The sequence below is a fragment of the Oryctolagus cuniculus genome, chromosome 5 (genome assembly GCF_964237555.1).
Source record: "Oryctolagus cuniculus chromosome 5, mOryCun1.1, whole genome shotgun sequence".
Lineage (NCBI taxonomy): Eukaryota > Metazoa > Chordata > Mammalia > Lagomorpha > Leporidae > Oryctolagus > Oryctolagus cuniculus.
Genome location: NC_091436.1, coordinates 158,338,374 through 158,356,095, shown reverse-complemented (window position 1 = coordinate 158,356,095; position 17,722 = coordinate 158,338,374).

The window sequence follows — 17,722 nt, the reverse complement described above, 5'->3', positions numbered from 1 at the left end:
CTGGAGTTCTGTCTTCGTACCGACAGCGGTAGCAAAAGGAAGAATTTAAAAAGAACAAAACAGAGTTTTAATTTCACTCATGATTTGTTTTGTGCCTTTGAGGCTGCTTTTTTTTCATACTAGCCACAAAAGAAACAGAAAATTGGTTCTGTTTTTGTCCTTTACCACGTCACACGACTCCGGTGTAAAAAATTGTGTATTTTGAAGTAGGACGCTGACGTTTACTAGCCAGCAGAGGCACCAAAAGAGGGAGCTCGTTGGGTTGGATCCTAACAGTCGCGAAGCTTCTTGCGTGGTCATAACGGCCTTCCAGAGCGTCAGGGATGCTAACTGCAGGAATGTGATGTGGCCAGCCTGACTTCTCTAACGTTACACAAATGTCAGTTAAACCCGGGACTCACTCATGGTGAGCTGGAAAAGCGGTGTTGCTGTGTTATGTTTGCCAATAGGTCCTTTACGTCTTTATTTGTGGATGCCTTCACTCAGTATTTACTCTATACATAGTGTAAACCATATGGTTTGCAAGCCACCAAGGATGCAAGAATAAAGGTGTCCTCAAGAAACACATAATTTCAAAGTTAAAGGATAAAGAAAAAGTGTTTGATCTGCCTCTACAAAGAAGAGGAGGTTACCTGTTAAGGAACTGAAATCCAGTGAACCTCAGAATAGCCTTTCACAGCTCCAAATACCAAAAATAATGGAACAACTTTCTCAACTGTAAGGGGGCATGTTTGTGACCAAAACATACTCTGAGTGGTGAAAAATCAAAAAATATGTTCCCACACACTCTTTCATGGGGACAAAGAGATTGAACACATACAACAGCCCACCAGGAATTGAATAAAATTAGAAGCTAAAATTGTGCTAGAAACAGATTGCCAATGAGCAATGATGTTAGTGAATTTTTTAAAAAGGTGCATTTATTTGCTTGAAAAACAAGAGTTACAGAGGTGGTGGGAGAGAGAGAGAGGGAGAGAGGGAGAGAAGAAGAGAGGGAGAGAGGGAGAGAAGGAGAGAGGGAGAGAGGGAGAGAGGAAGAGAGAGAGAGAGAGAGAGAGAGAGAGAGAGAGAGATTTCCCATCTGCTGGTTCCCTCCCCAAATGACCACTATGACCAGGGCCAGGCCTGGCCAAAGCTACAAGCCAGGAGCTTCTTCCAGGTCTCCTCAGAGGTCCAAGCACTTGCTCCATCTTCCACTGTTTCCCCAAGCCATTAGCAGGGACCTGGATCAGAAGTGAAGCAGACAGAACCGAACCGGTGCCCATGTGGGATGCCGTCCTCACAGTGGGTGACTTAACCTGCTGTGCCACAATGTTGGCCCTGACATTAGTGATTTTAAAACCATGCAACTGTGAAAAGAGAGAGGGAGAGAGAGGGAGACTTAATGAGAAAAAAATAATTTTCTCAGCAAAATTTATCAGGTCTCATCCGCAAGCCAGATTATAAAGTCAGTGAACTACAACAGTAAATTAAACAGCAAAATTCAATCAAGTATAAACTGCCATTATGGAGTTTGTATTCTCCAGGCAAATCAGAAAACAAACAGGATAAATGTAATACATAATATGAAATCACATAAGAGCAATAAGTTGGGCACAATGCATCAGATCTCAACAGCAAAAGGGAATGTGGATATAAAAGGATAGAAGTGAGTGAAACAGAAATAAATTCCTTATCTCATGTAGAAGGAAGAAAAAAGGGTTTGATAATTTCCAAACAGTTGCACACATGTACACGCAGAACAAAAGATAGGAAAATAATTTCTTAGACACAGAAGTCAAAGTAAGCAGCTGTAAATAAGAGAAAAGAACAGCTCATAACAATAACAATAAAAATAGTATAGTCCAACTACATCTTATTCTTCCTGTAAACTTATGCATTTGACTTCCTAATTTAAGATTTTAAATTTAAATTTTTTTTCCTAATTTAAGATACTTCCCTGGATCCCAAAGATATTAAAACCTGGGCCTTATCTTTGCTCAGACACAACCATTCCATCACCTGCCACATTTCGTTTTTCTGTCTCCCAAGGACATCTCAAGCCATCTCTTTCCTGCCACCCTTACTCATTCAGATACCACCGCCTCTTACCTGGGTTTCTACCATAACCTCCCAACTGGTTTCCTTGTCTCCTGTCTTGTTTCCATAAAAGGTATTTTCCACAAAGAGACCAAACTGAGTACGCCATTCTTTGAATAAATTGTCTTTGGCTTCTCATTGTAATGTCACTTTTGTGGTTTGCTGATGATTTTCCTAGCCTGTTATTTCTCTCATTTTTTATTTTTTATTTATTTATTTTTGGTCATCTGAGAGGCAGAGAGACAGAGGCAGACAAACACACACCCACAGAGGAGGGGCTGGGGAGAAACAGAGAGATAAAGCTCCCGTCCACTGGTTACCTCTCCAAATGCGGGCAATGCTCAGTGCCAGGCTCAGGGAATTCAATGCCTCCCACACGCATGGCAGGAAGCCAGGTACGTGAGTCATCCCGGTGCCTCCCAGGGTGTGCATTGGCAAGAAGCTGGAATCAGGAGCCAGAACCAGGCCTCCAACTCAGATACTCCAATATGGGATGCAGGAGTCCAACTGGCATCTTACCACGAGGCCAAATACCTGCTCCTCCTGTTGCTTTTTCTACCCAGTAACAGAGTTGTTCCCCTGTCCTAGGTCAGGCTTTCTCACTCAGGGGCCGCAGCATGAGCTGTTTATCTCTACCTGTGCTTTCTTTTGCCTCCTGTCTCCCACACCAGGCCAGTTCCTACTCTGACTTACACATTACCTCTACTTCTAAATGTTTCCCGACTTCCCCATCCACCTGATCTGGTTGAGTTCTTATTCTAAGTGTTTCAGTAGGGCCTTGAACTTCTCCTATCATAGCACTTTTCCTACTTTATTACAATAACCTGTTGATATGTCTGCAATCCAAACTAGATTATAAACCCCATAAAGCTATGGACCATATCCCCAGGGCAAAGATCAACCCAGAAGGGCTTTATTATTAAATAAGAAATTTTTTTTTCAAAAGAAGTAGGAATTTAACCTAAGCAGTTATAAAAGAGAAAAATAAAACAAGCCAAAGAAATCAACAGAAGAATCCAACAAAGAAAGAAAATAATAAATCAGAAAACAGAAACATACTAATTTTTGAAAGAATACATGCACATAATAAAGTATATAAATCTGTGGAAAACAGGAGAAAAAGCACACATGTGACTAAATTTTGTTTGAGAACAGACAAGAGCTATCGAGCATATTTAAAACTGTGCTTATAATTTAGACTAACGTTTAAAATGACAATTTTCTTGGATAAGTGCAAATGATTAAAATTGTAATTAAGAAGTCTGAAAATCCCAAGAATTCTAGAAGAACCTGAAGAATTTTGCAAATAATTACCTCTTAAAAAGGACATTAAGCTATAAAGATTTATAGCTTTCATATTTTTATGAAAGGAGCATATTTTTATGAAGGAGCACATCATTTCTTTTCAATATAATTGTCCTATGGATCAGAATAAGACAAAAAAAACTATTGAATGCGCTGGTGCCGCGGCTCACTAGGCTAATCCTCCGCCTAGCAGCGCCGGCACACCGGGTTCTAGTCCCGGTTGGGGCGCCGGATTCTGTCCCGGTTGCCCCTCTTCCAGGCCAGCCCTCTGCTGTGGCCAGGGAGTGCAGTGGAGGATGGCCCAGGTGCTTGGGCCCTGCACCCCATGGGAGACCAGGAAAAGCACCTGGCTCCTGGCTCCTGCCATCGGATCAGCGCGGTGCGCCGGCCGCAGCGCGCCGGCCGCGGCGGCCATTGGAGGGTGAACCAACGGCAAAGGAAGACCTTTCTCTCTGTCTCTCTCTCTCACTGTCCACTCTGCCTGTCAAAAAAAAAAAAAAAAAAAAAAAAAAAAAACAAAACTATTGAATGCATTCTATGAAGTTGAAATGATCCTACTTCAAAAGCTGAATAAATAACAGAAAACTCCTTAGTTGAATAGCAATCTTATCTTTCACTCTAACTATAGAAATCCTTAAAATTATTACAATATTATTTTAATAAATCATCAACCACATTTGGGCAGGGCTGTTCCTGGAATTCAAGACTGGCTTAATGGAAGAGGTTAGCATACTACGTCAACGGGTTGAATGAGAGAAAACTTAGAAATCTCATATAGCTGTTTCAATTCCATGCTAGATAACAATTTTTGGAAGACTCAAACACAAAGGACATTTGCTGAAATTGTTATTGAATGTCTGATGGCTAAATAGTAGAGGTTGCTCTCTCGTTAAACTAGGAATAAGATTGAGAGATCCAGTATTGCCATTGTACTTATAGGTATGGCCTGAATATCAGTTTTGGGTTATAATTAGCCAAAATCTGCTCATAGGTTTTTGCTTTGATTTTTGGCTGTGGGAGACTGAGTAGACAAATGCCTGTTTCAGCTAGATTTCTGGCACCCTGAGATTGTGTCTGGTCCAAGATTGTATGATTATGTAGATTGCCAAAACATCTAATCAACCATGATTGACAGTGTCCCCATCTTCCTGAATTCCATTTTGTTGTGATTAAATCTGCTATTCTTATATATCTTGTGCATGAGGCTTTGAGATAAAGAGAACCAACTATAAGTCCCTTTAAGTTTGACAGCATGGTGGGCTGTGCTAATTTTCTCTTTCATATGCTCAAAGAGAAATTTGGGAGCATAAACTAACCAAGATAATAACTGGGGATGCATTTATAGAAAGGAAAATCAGCAAAGATCATTCTAAACAATAGGCGGTGATGATGAGGGCTTCAGATGATGTAGGAATAATAAATACAGAGTATTTTCTTCATGCTTTCAGCCTTGCTCAGAAAGTACTAATAGCATAGTGTATTTAACAGATTTACATATCTCTGGAAGAAAGAAGGCAGCACTTTGCAATTGTTGTTTCTTGACAAAAGATAAACTACATGGTGAAGTCATGTTGCATACAGATGGGAAACAGCTATTACCTGTAAAAAAGTTACTTGAACAAAATGAAGACTTCACATTCCATGCTGCAGATAATGGTCCCATCCTAGCAGGCTATACTACCCACCAACTTTTATTTTCAGAGAAAGTATGTTCCTTGGAAACTACTCAAGAAATAATCAATCTGCTGATTCTTAACAGTGCAAATATTTCTTATGTGATTCCTACTGTAAAAATACTCTTATCACTCTGTTTCAGGAAAAAAATGGTGCAATTAGAGTACAGGCAGTGGAAGCTGAGATAAGAGAGGGAAAACCAGCGATAACTCTGTCATCCTGCAGCCAATACATTCCACTGTGACATTTCTCAATCCGAGGTTTGAAGATGCGTGTTTTTTCAATCAAATGAATTATTTCATTGTGAAATGTATTAGAAATTACAGTATAACTGAAGGCAAAAATCTTAAGTGTGATTCTGAAGTTTTTAGACAGCATCTTATTCTAGCAGTGCACAAACCTTTGGCTGATGAGATTATCTTAGTGAAACTGTGCATTACATTGGCCAAATGTCCAAGGCCAGGAATTTCAGTGAAAGCATTTTTTTCGCTGCTTTGGTACTGCTAAAAAGGAAGGAAATCTTTTGGGCGACCTTTCCATCAGCAGTCCTATCTTGGTAGAGCTGGCCAAAAACACTTCCTTTCTATCAACTTTGATAAAACGGAGTGTTTATTTAATGTCATCGATGTGCAGTGTGGTACCCCTGGGAGGAGTCTAGTGGCCAACAGGATAGAGGAATCACCTGTCCTCAACCATAAGGTCACATTTGAAAAATCAGACTGTAACATTTTAATAGTAAAATTGTATGGGCATCCCTCAACTTATAATGGGGTCACAGCCCAATAAATGCATCATCGGTTGAAAATATCATAAATTGGACAGCATAGCTCAGCACCACAGTGAACTGCAGAGTGGGAGGATTCCCTCATGACTGTGGGGCTGACTGGGAGCTGTGCTCAGTGCCACTGCTCTGCATTGCTGGAGACACAGCTAGCCCAGGAAAGGCCCAAGTTCAATGGTCCAGGTATGGCTTCTACTGAGTGCCTATTGCTTTATAAAAAACATTGAAAAATCATAAGCCAAGATACCATAAGCCAGGTGTGACTATAATTAATTTCAGATTAATTTTGTGAGCCTGGTGTTTATTCTATATTGATGATACATGACTTTGTCTTGCTTTGGGCTAAATTAATTTTTAACATTTGGTCTTTCCATAGTCCTTCCAAATGTAGGATTGCTGTCCATCTACTTAACAGTGTTCTAATGCATGAAATCATAAAACAAGGAAAAGCATAATTTCTGAGAGGAAAGTATCATTATATCAAGATGGCATGAATATGCTAGAATAATGCTAGACAACCAATGAGCATCAACTGACTAGTCAGACTTAATGAGAGTTCATTAGCAACGCAACAGTTAGCAGCTTAGAAGTGCAAATTAATATTTAAATCATTAGAAAGATACAACTTTTACAAGTGACACAGCTTATTGTGAAGAAACAAGCACTTCTTAATCAATTTGTAGGCTGCACAAACTTCTGGTCACAATTCCAGTGGAATTTATTTGAGGATTTACTGAAAGATTTCCGTAGGCCATCTAATAAGTGGGTAAAATGGTTTATTACGAGGATGGGAAGGGGCTGGCATTGTGGTGTAGCAGGTTAAGTCATCCATATGGGCATCAGTGTGCAGCCCAGCTGCTCCACTTCTCATCCAGCTCCCTGCTAATGGGCCTAAGAAAGCAGCAGAAGATGGTCCAGGTGCTTGGGCTCCTACCACCCACGTGAGAAACCCTGAAGAAGCTCCTGGCTCCTCGCTTCCATCTGGGCTAGCCCTAGCTGTTGTGGCCACTGAGGAGTCAACCAGTGGATGGAAGATCTCTTTTTCTCTCTTTCTCTAACTCTGAATTTTGAATAAATAAATCAATCTGTTTTTAAAAACAAAATGATAAGAGTGAACTACTCTTTCAGATATAAGCTATATTATAAAGTAGCATTAAGTAAAATAATTAGACTGTACTGACAAAGTAGAAAAGTAGAGATGAAACAAAAAAGATATTAACACACCCTAAAGCTGTGGGGGAAGAGATGGAATTTGTTGTAAATATCCTAAGGAAAATTAACTCTTTGGGGGAAAATATACAACAACATCCCCTTATGCACCATTGATCAGATTAATTATTGAAGAAGAGCTTAAATAGTGCCTGGAACAGTATGCTCTATATAAGTGTTTGTTAAATAAATTAAGATATCAAGACAAATTTGAAAATAAATTTAAAAAATAAATCTTTAGAAATAAAACTTCTATCAAAAAGGTAAAACCTGCTCCGTTTTGTTACTTTTTGTCCCACAACAGAAAAAATATGAAGCAATACCTGCTGGCTAGAATATTTCTTAGCAAACATGGTGGACTAATGTACAAAAAGCTCTTACAAATCAATAAGAAAATCAGTAACATAGTTTGATAAAATACATGAACAGGTAAGCGACACAAGAAATATGATACTCCAAGATATTTTTGAAAATAGTACTTATTCAAGAAAATATATTTGTAAAAATTGATTGATTTCAAATAATCTCTATATTTTAGAATATTCTTAATATTTATTTGTTTATTTATTTGAGAGGTAGAGTTATAGACAGAGAGGAAGTGACAGAGAGTCAGGTCTTCCATTGGCTGGTTCACTCCCCAAATGGCTGCAACGGCCAGAGCTGTGCTGATCTGAAGCCAGGAGCCAGGAACTTCTTCTGGATCTCCCACGTGAGTGCAGGGACCCAAGCACTTGAGCCATCTTCCAGTGCTTTCCTAGGCGATAGTAGAGGGCTGGGTTGGAAGAGGTGCAGCCGGGACACAAACCAGTGCCCATATGAGATGCCGGCACTTCAGGTGGAGGCTTTCCCCCCTACACCACAGTGCTAGCTAGTTTAAATGCCCATGGTTAAATCATCGTATAATAAAAATCAATAAACTTCTTGCCTTCTTTATACCATGAGTTCATTCTCTGAAAGCAACCTCTTAGCTCTTGTTGCTTCTTGTGTGAATAAGAAGCTTACATTGCTTTCCCTATTGCACCAGTTTTATTCCTTAGGTATGGATATCTCCAATGACAAATGAAATGTCGGCTCTCATGGCACACTCTCCTCCCCGTCCCATCCTGCCTGTGGAATTATATCACTTTTAAATCGTTACACTAGCATGGGCATGTAAACATTGTTTCCTGCAAGACCCAGGAATGTTTTATGATTAAATATCTTTTATGGTCTTTTGCCCCATGTCCCTCTGGAGTTTCTGATTATCTTTATTTTTTTATAGCACTAATTGCCTTTATCATATTTAAAAAAAAAAAAAAACAAAACTCTTTAATCATATCAGGTGTGCTAAGCAAATTCTCTTCTGGACTTAGGTCACTGTCCCATAATCCTAGATTTTTCTGCTCTGATCCAGATTGCTTACTCCGCAGAGCTGTGTGGAAATGATTCTATAAAGGAGAAAGGGTGTGGTGAGGCATTCCAACAGGGCTGCGGGATGGCAAATGGTTCCAACCGCCCCACAAAGCCAGCTGTCGACCTATGGCAGAAGCTATAAACGTTCAAAGACTTTGTACATTTTGCCTCCAGAAATTTCTTCTAAACAAATCATCAGAGGCTGCCAGGCAGTTCTATGTAGAAAGCTAACCACTGTAGTGATATTTGTGTGAGGAAGTGGAAGTGGAATTGACACAGGTGTTCGCTTACAAGATGGTAAGAGATTATGAGTACGGACGATCCCTGGTTTACGATGGTTCAATTTAAGATTTTTCAACTTTGTGATGGTGCGAAAGTCATATATGTATTCTGTAGGGATTGGACTTTGAATTTTAACTTTTGATCTTTTCCCAGGCTAGTGATATGCATGGGATACTCTCTCGGGCTGATGGGCAGTAAGCAGCCAGTCCTTGAAATCATGAGGGGAAAACCACCGGTAGTACTTTGTACAGTGTACTGCATTCAGTCAATTCATAAGCTGCTCAAGACTGTATTATAAAACGGGCTTTGTGTTAGATGATTTTGCCTAGCTGTAATGTAATATAATTGTTAGGAGTTTGTGTAAGGCAGGTTAGGCTAAGCAAGGATGTTTGTAGGCTGGGTGAATTAAATGCATTTCTAAATTACAGTAGTTTAAGTTTCTGAAGGGCTTACTAGGATGTAACCCCCTTGTAAGTCAAAGGGCATCTGTATTCTGGCTTCATTGAAATTCATCTATGGAGCACTTCTTCAGATTTGCTTTGGGGAAATCCTTGGAAGAGAGTAATAGCTGAGAAAGTTCTTAAAGATGTTCATGGAAAATAGAATTACGCTTAGTTTAGTGCTAAAAGTAAATTGAAACCTGTGCAAAAATTTATGAAAATGCATGTTATGAAAAGACCTTACATGGATTTCAGTTTTTTTGCACTAAAATAAAAATCTTTTAATTTCACTTCTATGAACTTTTTCAAGCTCCTTTGTGTCTTCAGGCAGCTCAAACTGAGGTATAACAAGAGGATGACATGAAAGCCAAGCCCTTGAATCATGTTCCACACCTAAGTGGAGCAAACAGCCCACTTTCAAAGTGATCTGCAGATCTGCAAAGGTACAAATGGGCACTCTGCAAACTCAAATACTGAATGGCTTATCATCCCGAAGCTGCCCACATCCGCCCACTGTGTAACACGTGTGTCTCGGAAGGGTTGCAGGGGCTTTATTTTCGCTGGGATGCTGTCAGGCAGTGAGAGAAGGGACACCCGTAGATGAAGGGCTAGTGGGAGGTAGGCAGTTACAAGTGCTGTTGGAGAAAGGCTGACAGCTCAGACAGAGGCCCGGGACACTGCCCCAGTGCTGAGGCAGGCAGGAAAACACTCACCCTGAGACTTACAGGGAGTACGGTCAGCAGGGGAAGCCCAGGCACCACCTGGGATGAGGCAGAGGAGGGTGCATTTGAAGACGAGTTTCCGAGCTTCCGCAAGGCTTTTGTAGGGGAACATGGTCTTGGCTGGGGTCAAGGAGGAGTCAAATGGAGAAAGATGTGCCACAGTGTGGTCAGGTTGCTCTGAGTGGGACGGAGAGGTACAGACAAGGGTGGGCCACCATATCACGTCCCGGAAGGATTCCGTGGATGAGAAATTTGGAAGAGTTGAGGAGAAGAAAAGGAATTCACAGAAGCAATGGGATGGAACTGGCAGCCCCACCAATTTCAATGGAAACTTTGGAAGGAACTTGGGACAATGCCTCTCCAAACTATTGTCTCAGCCGCCTCCGGGTCCACCTAATTGCCTTAGGCCTCTGGGGATTTTTGAGGTTGATTTCTTGCACAAGGATGTCAGGAAAAACCCATGACTAAATAATTGGAATTAAAGCTTTGTAAGAGAACCAAGCGGTAGGGAGGATGCATTTAGGATTATTTGTTCATTATAGTACCAATGAGAGAGAGTCCCAGGGTATTCAATAAAAGACTGAAAAATCTGGTATTAATGGAGGATATTTGGGACAAGCTGAATGCCCAGAGAGAACAAGAAGTCACAGGGGATTGCTGAAATTCTGGCTGAGTTCCGAGTCAGGTGGACCAATGCGTAGATCTGGCTTCCAAGCAGAAGGGGGCTCACCAGTGGCCCAAATCTGCCAGAAATGGCTCTGGCCTGGGACTAAAGGAAAGAGAAAGAGCGAATCAGTGAAGGAAGAACAAAGAACATTGGAAGCACATATGCTTTAGAAGGAGACACGCAGGGTTTCCGTGGACCACCTGATGCTTATTGTCATTCTTGGGCAGGATTCAAAGTGAGTGGCGTAGTGGGAGGTGACAGTATTTGCCTGCACCTTTTATTTCTGGGTAACTGTAGGGAATCAATATGCACAACCCAGTTTTAGAGAAGAGCATACAACTGTGAAGGAGACAGTCCTATCAACTCATCCTCATTGGCGTGTGTAATGTTTTCTTGGCCCAATCTTTGAGGAATGGCTCCTGTTGATAATAGAGAATGTAGTACATGTTCTGACAGACCAAGAAGAGCCCCAAATACTCAAATTCAGGTACTCCTCATCCTACAGTGTGATCACATCTGCATAAAGTCATCTTACATTGAGATTATCATAAGTGGACAATGCATTGAAGGCACCTGACCTTCCCTACACCCAGGGTCAGCAGCACATGCATTGCAGAATGGGGCTGGCTGGGAGCTGTGCTCACTGCTGCTGGCTAGCATCATGGGAAGGGATAGGACCAGGGAGTAATGAGCCCGGGAAGGGTCTGAGTTCAACATGCCAAGCAGGGTTTCCACTAAACGTGTGTCATATTTACACTATGCTCAAAAACTGTTAAGTTGAACCATTGTAACTTGGAGACTATCTGTGCCCTTAAGCCAGCTGATAAGTTAATTCCAGATTTCTAAGCAGCTCTACTTATTTCACCTACTAAATACAAAATTTTTGGCACATCTATGGAATATGCTTTGTCCAATCTTCAAAAAAAAAAAAAAACTTATTCTTTAACGTACATCACAACCACATCTCCCAAAACAAATGGAAGCAATTTCTTTGAGGAATTAGCACAAAAAAGAATACGTTGAAAAGCGTGAACAGATTCAAGTAATGGATGGAGAACAGAAACGTGCCCAAGACCTGGTCCTCACCTCTGCCTTCATCCAGGGTTCGGGGCATTCAGAGAGCAGCCTCTTTTCCACTGCTTCCCCACTGTCTATCCTCAGTCCCTGGGGCTGCGAGATATTTCTCTCATCCTGATACTTTTTTCTTGACATCCATCATCAGAATTCTCAGGGAAAAACCTTTCACCACCGTAAGTCAACTTGGACGTAATTGAAACAGCACAAACACCACGAGATCTTGGAGGACAGGGTAAAATGGATTCTTCTGGACATCTTTCCTGGCAGGGACAGGCTCCTCTTACTCTTGGCCATGTCTTTAATTTCATTTTCTCTATCCTTTCCAGGTCCTTGTTAAAAAGAGAAATGAATGTATTTCTTAGACGTTATCATGTGAACTTACCTTTGCATTTTAAACAACTTTGTTGTCTGGGTTCCCAAAGGAAATGGAAAGAACAGTAATCATGTAGCTCTGACTTTCCTTAAACTTGGGTTTGGACTCATGAATTGTTTTTCTTATGAAACTCATTGAATGCTTAATTTTATTCCCATTAAGAAGCAAAATGTCATGCTACCAACAGAGCCTACATAATTATTTTTACGAGTAGTAGAAAATGAAGAGTAATTTCTCACGTAAAGTTAATACACAGTTAAGTTCTGATAACAGTACTCACCTTCCTGTCTTTCCCATGGCCAGGCCTTTGATATCAAGATTCCAATGGTTTTATTGACAGAAAAAAATCCAGGACCATGTACAGTGCAGTTAGGAACTTGGGGTTTATAGCAAGGGCAAGTTGGGGCCGATGCCGTGGCTCACTAGGCTAATCCTCCACCTTGCGGTGCCGGCACCCCAGGTTCTAGTCCCGGTCGTGGCGCCGGATTCTGTCCCGGTTGCCCCTCTTCCAGGCCAGCTCTCTGCTGTGGCCAGGGAGTGCAGTGGAGGATGGCCCAAGTGCTTGGGCCCTCCACCCGCATGGGAGACCAGGAGAAGCACCTGGCTCCTGCAAAAGTATCTGGCTGAAGTTGAAGTTGGGGGCTGGGAACTCAATCCAAGTCTCTCATATGGGCAATGGGGAACCACCTGCTTGAGTCATAACCACTGCCTCCCAGGGTCTGCATTATCAGGAATCTGGAATGGGGAGTGGAGCTGGGACTCAAACTCAGGTCACTCTGATAGGGGCATGAGTGTCTTCACCAGTATCTTAATCGCTAGGTCAAATACCTCTCCCATGAAAAGTGTCTTATCTTCTATAAGCCTCCATGTGAGTAGGTGAATTTTGGAAGGGTGATAAATGAGTTTTGGGTAATGGTCTTGAAGGGCAGGATAACCATTTGCCCCTAAAATGATGGAATCATATTTAATAGGGGTTATTACTTGAACTTCTTGTGTAGCTTTAAGGAGTGGGCTGGAAGGGAAGGAATGGCAGAGAGGGTGTTCTGGACAGAAGGCGTGGCATGAGAGTGTCCTCGGAGGTGGACAAGGGGGGAACCAGAGAAGATGAGCTGGGGCGTGGGAGGAGATGGAGAAACTCAGTGATGACTAAGACAGTCCTCTCTGCCTACATGTTCATCAATATTAATAAAAGCAGAACTTTACTAGATTTTGATTCAGAGGGCTCTTGGTTTCTTGACTGGGGATTTCCTTTCTAAACCATATTCTCAACTTTGCTGCATTAACTCTATTTATTAAACGAGGTAAGTCCAACACGTAGAGAGAATCCAGGGTGACACACAAGCCTGACTGTAAGTAAAGAAGGATGGCAGAGTCCGAGGTGAACGTGGCTGGAGTGTGCAGCAGGCTCCAAGGAGGGAGTCGGGTCTGTTAGAAGCTGCTCAGACAACATCGCCGATGGGAGTTCCTGATGCCAGCTCTGACCAAGTTGCAGGGACTTTTCTCACTACACCTGTTCAATGCCATGCAGAGTGCTTAATGTGTACTAATTCCAGAATTTGTCGAGCAAATAATAATAAGTATGTTATTGGCTGAACTGTGTCTTCCCCGTCCCTATTCATATGTTGAAGCTGTACCCCTCTAGTATCTCAAAATATATATTGTATTTGGGATAGGGTCTTTATAAAAGTAATTAAGCTAGAATGGGGTCATTTAGGTGGGGACTAACTTTAGGACCAGTGCCCTTAGAAGGAGAAGTCATTAGGACACTGACACTAGACAGGTGCATACACAGACAGATGCCCATGCAAAGACTAAGGGAGATGGGTGCCAAGGAAAGTGGCCTCTGAAAAATAACCTTGTTGGCATCTTGATCTTGGACTTTTAGCTTTCAGGCTTCTGATCAAATATATTTCTGTTGTTTATGACACAAAGTCTGTGGCACTTTGTTATGCCATCCCTAGAAATGAATACATCCCTTTCCTTATACTGCTACCTCTTCAGACAACAATGTTGCCTTCCTTATGGTTTTTCTCTATTCCCATGATGACATCTCATTCTTTGAAAGTTCTACGTGACTAAGCTAGGGGAAGAGAGGGAAATAAAGTTGAATAAATGCAGGGCATGAGAGGATGGGGAACAGAAACAAAAGTCTACATGAGAAAATACAGTTGAGATGGTGCAAAGCCGATATCATGCAACGTTTGTGAGACTCATCCCCCTCTTTTCCAGTGACTCAGAAACCAGTCACTACTTACAGAATTTTTCCCTAGTGAATCCACTAATATTCGAGGAGGTGGCAGGACCCAGGGCACTTCGTTAGCTCATTGTTTCGGAGACAGGGCAGAGGAGAACGCGATGAAGCAGAGATGCTGGGATTTGGATCCCAGTTAGGGGAATAAAGAGATGAAACAAAGATTTCATGGAGTCATGGAGTCATCATGTGCTTACCTCTCCCATTTTTGTACATGCCAAATGACTTCAGAACCAACACCAAAGAAGAAAAGGCAGCGGGTTAATTATTCAGTGTGTGGAATGTGAGTCCAAGATAGCCTTGAAAGGGAAAAGAAGTGGAGAAGATATCCCAAAAGCTCTGAACAGAACATCAGGTGTGGCTGGAGAGAGTTTTGGGGGACAGGGAGGAGGTAGAGAGCAGAGAAGAATGCAGTGGGAGTGCTGTGGGGTCAGCTTTTGGCCATGACCTCAAAGTGGTCTCACCAGTCTAATGGAGACCAAGGCATGGAAGGCACAGCATGACACCCCCCCCCCAAGGATCCCCTATCCAGTGACGCACACTGACAAGCACATTTCAGACATGTAATAGTGCTTAAGGGCCAAGATAGACTCACGTGGTACTCAGCGGGATCCCGGACAAGAGATTCCTTGTTTGGTGCTGGAAGGAGGGAGGAGGCAGTGGAGACCTCACCAAAGAAGGTGATGTCCGAACTGCATCCTAAGAGAAAGCAAGGGCTAAGCAAATAAAGAGGCAGGTGGAAATGAATTTCAGGAATGTTCAAGGTCTGTGAGGTTGGAGAGTGTGACTCATCCACGGAACTGCAGGAAAGCTATTGTAGTTAAGGTATTGGATACCGTTAAGGCACCTTAAGAAGTTAAAGGAAAATAGGAATAAAGATGAATTTATAGGGCTGGTGTTGTGGCATAGCAAGTAAAATCACAGTGTTGGTTTGAGGCTTGGCTGCTCCACTTCTGATGCAGCTCCCTGCTAATGTGCCTGGGATGCTTTCCCAGAGGATGGCTCAAGTGCATGGGCCCCTGCATGCATGTAGGAGACCTGGAAGAAACTGCTGGCTCCTAGCTTCGATCTGGCCCAACTCTGATTGTTGTGGATATTTGGGGAGTGAACCAGTATATGGAAGATATTCTCTCTCTCTCTCTCTCTCTCTCTCTCTCTCTCTCTTTCTCTTTCTCCCCCTTTCAAATAAATAAATAAATTTTAAATAAAAGAATGGGGCTAGCACTGTGGCATGGTGGGTAAACCACCGCCTGCAGTGTTGACATCCCATGTGAGCACTGGTTCAAGTCCCAGCTGCTCCACTTCTGATCCAGCTCTCTGCTATGGCCTGGGAAGGCAGTAGAAGATGGCCCAAGTCCTTGGGTCCCTGCATCTGCATAGGAAAGCTGCAAGAAGTTCCTGGATCCTGGCTTTGTGTCATCCCAGCTGTGGCCACTGCAGCCATTTATGGAGTGAATTAGTGGATGGAAGACCTCTCTCTCTCTCTCTCTCTCTCTCTCTCTCTCTAGCCCTGCCTTTCAAATGAAACAAATCTTTATAAAAAAGGAAAAAGAAAAAGATGCATTTGAAATCTACGCAGACAAGTCATCTTCCAATTTTTAATGACAAATGAGTATTATGAATAAACTGCATACATTTCAAATTTTTCTCACTAAAGTAAGGTTTTATTTTTAAAATATTTTATTTATTTATTTGATAGATAGAGTTACAGACAGAGAGAGGAAAAAGCAGAGAAAAAAGTCTTCCATCAGCTGGTTCATTCCCCAAATGGCTGCAATGGCAGGAACAGGGTAAATCTGAAGCCAGAGCCAGGGACTTCTGGGTCTCCCACGTGAGTGCAGGGGTCCCAGGACTTGGGCCATCTTCTATTGCTTTCCCAGGCCATAGCAGAGAGCTGGATCAGAAATGGAGCAGCCGGGACTCGTAGTGGCGTCCATTTGGGATGCTGGCATTGCAAGCGGCAGCCTTACCAGCTACACCACAGCACTGGCTCCAACTGGTTGAATATTGACACAGAACCCTGGGAAGTAATCAAAATAGGCGTTGTGAATATAGCAGGCTTAGTTAGCACATCATAGCATATGCTTACTAAATGAAGACAGCTCCCTGGGGGAAAAAGTTGTAATGTGTCTTTAAAGTTTTTATGTCATCACAGCCCAGATTCTCACTGATGCTTCTCTCCCAGCTAGGTATAAGAATACAGAGCAGACACGGGTGTTTCCAGCAGTATTGTCAGCATCCGGAATACTGTCTGGTTCCCACTGGGCTCCCTATAACTGTATCCAGGGCAAACTGGAATCATCTGCACACTTCCTTTGGGCCAGGCACTGTGTCAGGTGCCTTCAGATACCTGTCTCACCTGGTCAGGTGTCCCCTTTGCCCCTGTGGGCAAACAGAAGTTTGCAGAGGTTATCCGCCCTAAGGAAAACAGCTAGTAAGGGCCAGATCTGGGAGCCAGCCCAGTCCTTCCAACTTCACTCTCAAGATGATTTTCTTCTTTGCCTTGGATTTAGGCAATAATTCCAATTCTCCAGTGGGAGCACTGGGCCTTGGCTGCTGGGAAATGTGTTGAAATCTTCCATTCTTCTGCTGGTACCTAGCCCCAAAGACTGTGCTGTGAAATGGCCAAGCAACTGGCGGACTGGTTCCAGATCTCAGCGTTTGCTGATGCTTCGGCACATCAGGCAACCTCAGGAGCTTCTAAGCAGAGAACAGCTCCCGTGGTATCCATGGGTCCCTGCTGACAACACCGCACACACTCCCTCCTGCGTGTGCCTGCTTCCTGGTGTCGTCCGGACAGACAGGAATACTGTCCTGATGAGTCACGTTTGACTTTGAAGCCACTTCTTGCTCAGGCAGCAGGAGAGGGATGGGAAAGAGCCTGGGTGTGCATTCCTGGAGGAAGAGCCATGGTTTACACATATTTCTTTTGCTAAAATTCCTTTCCAAAATAGACATCTTTCACCTGACACAGCAGATTGCAGTATGTTTTTTTTTTTACTGTAACCAAAATTTGCATTTCTTCCAAACTTTGGACTTGACCATGGAGATAAAACTGATGTTTTACATATTTTTATGTTGATAATATATCCAGGTTTCCCACGTGGGTATCAGGGACTCAGCTGCTGGACCGTCACAGCTGTCCCCCAGGAACCACGTTGGCAAGAAGCTGGAATCAGGAGCCGGAGCTGAGAGTCAAGCTCAGGCATTCCAGTGTGGGATGTGGGAGATGAGGATGTCCTAACAAACACTTTAACAGCTAGGAAATGGGCCGGCGCCGTGGCTCAATAGGCTAATCCTCCACCTAGCGGCGCTGGCACACCGGGTTCTAGTCCCGGTCGGGGTGCCGGATTCTGTCCCGGGTGCCCCTCTTCCAGGCCAGCTCTCTGCTGTGGCCAGGGAGTGCAGTGGAGGATGGCCCAAGTGCTTGGGCCCTGCACCCCATGGGAGACCAAGAGAAGCACCTGGCT